Source organism: Schistocerca cancellata, chromosome 9, assembly GCF_023864275.1.
Source record: "Schistocerca cancellata isolate TAMUIC-IGC-003103 chromosome 9, iqSchCanc2.1, whole genome shotgun sequence".
Taxonomy (NCBI): domain Eukaryota; kingdom Metazoa; phylum Arthropoda; class Insecta; order Orthoptera; family Acrididae; genus Schistocerca; species Schistocerca cancellata.
In genome coordinates, this window is record NC_064634.1 from 249,621,264 (window position 1) to 249,627,263 (window position 6,000).

Here is a 6,000-nt window from a genome sequence, read left to right on the forward strand (position 1 = left end):
CTCCGCATTGGCCACACTTGGGTGACATACGGCTACCTCCTGCGCCGTGATAACCCACTTCAGTGTCGGTGCGATGCCAGGCTGACAATTTCCCATATCTTGATGAGCTGTCCTCCTTTGACTGCCCTGCGATGGACTCTTCAGTTACTGGACTTGTTGCCGTTAATTTTAGCTGACAACACTTCATTGGCTAATTTAGTTTTACATGTTACACACGACAGTGGGTTTTATCATTCTATGTACGTTTTAGCATGTGTCCTTTGTCCCTTCATGTATTCCACTCTAATGCTTTTAGGATGGATGTTTTAATGTGTCGCAGAGTAGCTGGTTTTTCCTTTTTATTGTCATGGTTGGCCAGTCATAGTGATTTGCTGTCTTGTTTTTACCCCTCTATCTGTTTCTTGCTTCTCTTTATGGTTTTCTTTTCCTGTTTTTGTCCATAGTAGTGTTGCTTGTCCTCCTGTCATTCTTCTGGTACTTCCTTTGTGTAATTATTTTACAGGGAACAAGGGACCAATGAACTCACATATTGGTCCCTTCCCTCCCTCTTTTAACCCAACCGACCATCTCTGCTATTTCGCGAGTAGAAACTTTCCTTTTAACACTATTGTTATATTCCATCCTGGATTTTCTATTAGTGAAGTCATGGTCTGGGAGCAGTGGTGGACAAGGATAATGCTTAGGTTAGGTGGCTGCTGGATTACCATTGTGGGAGGGGTGGGGAGGATATTCTCATTTAAGGCATGGACGAGAGGCAGTCAAAACCCTGACGGAGAAAGTAATTCTGTTGCTCCAGTCCTGGGTGGTACTGACAAGAGAAAGGCTTCTGACTGAGTCACCCAATTTAGCTCAAATCTGGGAGGTTGCTTGTGTACAACCTAAAATGAAAGACGTTGATATTTTGGCTAAACACTGCACCATATTGTTTTAAAGAAAACTACCTTGAAAGTTCATGACTCACTGTGGACTTAAAATTGACACAACTCATAGATAACTGAAAACTGAGCATTTGTCATCATCATAGGTAGTGTCCAGATACACATTTTTCTAGAAACTTAGGAAAGAAACTTTCTTTATTGCTGCTTATGTAGCATTATGCTAAACATTGTGCAACAAAAGGGCCACTGTAATAGCGACCAAAGCATTAGGCTAGGGAGCAGAGAACTTGTATTCAATTCTCAAGTGCATTCAATTTTTTTCTCCCCATTTTGAAATTGGTAGGAACAGGAGGATTAATAAGAGACGTAAATCAATAAGGAATAACAACAAGGTAGGCAAATAAATTTCTCAAATGGCTTGGATTAGTAAAGAATTAAAAATTTAATCCAGTTTGCTTTACAGTGACTCTTTCACTCGCATGTTCTCCATTTCTTTGCAACAACTAGGTGGCTGGTGCTTGTCACATAAACATTCATGGCACCAACAATGTATGATGAATGCAGTCTTATGCTATCACATCATTCCTTTCGAAGATTTTGTGGAAAATGGTCTTATTTTACATTTAAAAATGTTTCTTTTTCTGGAACTTATTTTGATGCACACATGGCCTGAAAAATCACATGGCTGGTACACGCTTATGCAGTTTGGTGGTATTACTTCTACCATGCAAGTCGGTTGACCGTTACCATCTATAAATATGCTATCAAACATGACAGTTTGCTCATCCCGGAAATCCAGTATCAGGCAAAACATTCATCAGAAAATGTGATCTACAAAAAAGGCAATGGGCCAGTTAAACGATTGATGACTTCTGTACCCTGAGGACCAAATTAATCATTAGCTCCTTACAAGGACATGAAAACTTTAGGTACCAATTCTCCTGACACTGTGATTGTGCCATGTATGAATGCGGTATTTAAGTATACTACCAACTGCGACAAGGGTTTGTTTTTCTCCCTTATGCGAAAATGTGCGTCAAATGCTTGTCTTTGTAGCAGTCTTAGTGGGAATTGTTTTTACCATATCTATTAGTCTAAAAGAGGTGGTTTTTCACAAATTCATCATTCGAAAACCGCGGGGTCATCTTATATTTGTGGATTAAGCAATTGCTGCTGAAGTCGACATTTTTACATTATTTAATGCATGAACACAGTGAAGTCTTAATTTACAGATGAAGCTTAGGCTATTGAGGTTTCATACGAATTTATTTTTGACATTCCTGAACAGTAAGGCTTACAATCAGCAAACAGTGCTCTTGTTTAAACAGTATCAACCTTGCTCGACCAATCACGTGACATTTGATTTGCGAAGTGTGAAACTACGTACTAGTAACTACAACAATCTAATGCTCTGATTAAAAGTTGATGATTTTGTGAAATGTCTGAGGAAATAACTTTACATTCTATTAACTTAAAAACTTTTGTTGTATTTAAACAGGTTTGTAATAGATGTTCTCATACATATCGATACTGTATACTACATACAGTACATTTATGCTGCTTTTCAAGCAAAGCTAACATTCAAAGGCCTCCTTCAAAAACCATTTCTTGATTCTGAACCCAAGTCAATATTTTCTTTGTTTATGAGAAACTGTAATGATTTGCCAAGTGTGTTGCAAATGAAACTTTCTGCCACTTTTCAAGTATTAGAATACTGGGGAAAAATGTTAGCAGTTTTTAATCAGCTTTGAAATGAGCTGATAACATTCAGATGAAACAAGAAAGAAACTTAATACAGAACTAAATGCCTAAAAAACGAAGTTAATCACATTCAACTGACTGCAGTTGTTATCTCAAGAACACATTATAGCGGAAAGACCCGTTTTGGAGATAGTTTGAACAGACGTCACTAGATCGCGGGACGAGCAATAGTTTGAGAATTGGACTGAATCATGATTGTGAATTTTTATTTATGTATTAACTGCTATTGTTACATCTGACCTGCATCACAGATGATATTGCCATCTACGTTTCACTGTTGCTCAAGAACAGCACTACAGAACATTGAATGGGGCACTATTACATCTGCTTTGCAGTCAACTAGCATGAGTGTGAGGAGGAGTGTGGTGAGTGCGCAGAAATGAAATAATGTCCCGTAGGTAGCCAAGGGAATGTATACTGCAGGCTTTGGCTTTTTATGAACATCTGTCACGTTTAACGCGTGGTTTGCCTGAATGCTTCTGCACTCTGAATCTAATTAACTTTAAAATTGAACAAATACTCAACAATAGCACACACTTCTGCAGGAGATACTAAAAAGTTTAGATTGGGGCCAGTGGCGTACTTCCGTGTTTTGCGCAGCAATGTTATCAATGCTCATGGTGAGGTATGGCGGAACAATTGAGGATGTGTTAGCTGCTGGTTCTACACAGCCAATGAGAGAGTGGCGGGCAGACAATATGTTTAGAAGTGAGGCATTCTAACATCATTCATCAGTATAGAAGTGAAATTCGCTATGTTTTCAGGGGAAAAGAGGCTGTGTTCTCAAGTGCCACTGGAATCACTTCATCAGAAATAACAACATTTTCGGAAGAGATGGACAAATGCTAATGGCACCTGTCCTGTTAGGATGATGATGATGACAATGATGAAAGATAGTGATACCTCAGACGACAGTCTCAGTAAGCAAAAAACGCCGTGAAGATAAAAATTAGTATGAACAGTTTCTTTTTGTCTGTTTTATTTCTCCTCCATTTCTTTGCAACAGACAATCAGTAAATTGCATAAGATTAGAATAGTGGTATACTAACTGTTTAGGCAGAGAAAGTTTGTAGTTTTGATTAGTCAGAATATGTAAAACAAAAATTTTTCTCAAGGAGCCTGTTTTAAAAATGAGGGATGAGGGTGGTCTTACAATTTGGTAAATACGGTATACAACAAGGCTTACTAATCCAAGTCATTCAAGAAATTTATTTATCTACCTTCTTATTATTCCTTATTGTTTTACTCACCTTATTAACCCTCTTAAGTCTACTGATTGAGAAACAGAAAAAAATAGAAATTAAAAAAGAAAAAGAATGCACTTGGGAATCAAACAAATCTTCTCTGTTTCCCAGGCAAATGCCCTGATCACTAAGCCAGTGGCATCTTCATATATCTGGATACATAAGAAGCTATCAAAGTTTCTTTCATCGACTTCTCAAAAAAATATGTACCTGTGGACTATGACTATGGAAATTGCTTAGTTTCCAGTTACCTATTGATCTTGTCAATATTGAGTCAGCTGTGTTTCACAAACCTCAGCAGTGTCTTTTTTTTCTTTTCTTTTTTTTCCCTTTTTTTCTTCCCCTCCAAAAACAGAGGTGGATGGTTGAACCAAAATATCTTAAGAGTCTTTCTTTTTAGGTTGTGCACAAGTGACGTGCAAAATATGAACCAAAGAGGTTGGCTGTATTTGAGGCCTTCCCCTTTAGAGTCATGAGAGAAGTGCTCCTTTATGGCCAAAAAGTAGCTATGTAGGGGATGGTAAGTGACTGGGGAGACAAGGCAACAGATGTGTTTTTGGGCAGGATGGGGAAGATACTTTCAGTCGGCAAAAATCCCAGTGACCTCTCGTCATCTTTAGAAAAGGACTTCTCATCATTACATATGTGATGGCCATGGGTGGCAGCTGTTGAAATACGGTTATTGTTGATGGTTTGTAGGTGTGATGGATTGAGATGCTAATGGAGCCATCCGCTAGATGGAGGTCGACATCAAGGAAATTAGCTTGTTGGGCTGCGGACTACTGATGAAGTGAATGGGGAAAAAGGTTCTGAAGGAATATAGATACAGAGTCTTCACCCATGATCCAGATCTTGAAGACGTCATCAGTGAATCTGAACCAGGTGAGCGATAAGGTACTCTGGGTGGCTAGGGAGATTTTTTGAGGCATCACACAAATAAGTTGACATAAGGTGCTGCCATGCAGGTGCCCATGGCACTACTGCAGATTTATTTGTAGGTGATGCCTTTAAATTGTGGATGAGGATATAATTGGGCATGACACTGAGGAAGTGAGTTGTAGGTTTGGAGTCAGTTGGATGTTGATAAGGGTAGTGTTCCATGGCAGCAAGGCCATGGAGATTTGAGTTGCTGGTGTTGACAGAGGTGGCATCAACAGTGACATGCCAGATGCGGGGTAAAGGAACAGCAACTTCCGAAAGTTGTTAGTGGAGTTGGTTGCTGTCTTTTACATAGAATGTTAGTTTCTAAGTAATGGGCTGAAGATAGAGCAGAGATTGTTCGTGTGGGGTGTCATATCGAACCACAATTGCATATTCTGGGTTGTTGGGTTTATGTATTTTAGGAAGTATGTGGAAGATGGGAGTTCGGGGATTGGTGGAGGTCGGGAGGAAGATTGATTCTGGTGAGAGGTACTAGGATGGGCCTAGAGATTTGAGGACAGACTTTAGATCATGCTAAATTTTTGGTATGGTGTCACTGTGGCAGGGCTTATAGGAGGATGTAATAGAGAGCTGATGGATCACTCAACCAGGTAATCCTGCGGTTCATAACCACAGTCATGGGGTCTTTGTTGACAAATAGGATTATAACATCAGGATCAGTTTTTAGGTGGCAGACTGTTGTTTTTTCTATAGACTTGAGGTCATCACAGACCAAAAGTACCCATACTACTTTGTCCAGAAATGATCTTCTGCACCTTGTGTCTCCAATCTCCTACCTTTCTCCACATATCGTCTGGCCAGCCAGAAAGGAGTGCTTCTCTTTTGACTCATTACTATGTAGAACTGAAGCAAATGAATCATGTTCTCTGCCATGCTTTCCACTACATCCCATTGTGCCCTGAAATGTGAAATATTTTTCCCGCCCTGCACGAAAGTAATATTTTGCTGTCCACTCACCCTATGCAATATCATCATTTCTCTGTTACAGTGCTGGTCCCATACATTACAGCCCTGTCCCATACATTCTCCCACAACCATGAACTCCAGTCCTGTCAGAGGCATTTCTTACCTTACCAAAGGCAGGATCACCTGTAGAAGCAGCCGTGTGATCTACCAACTTGCTGCAACCACTGTGCTGCATTATATATGGACATGATTACTAAAAAGCTGTCTGT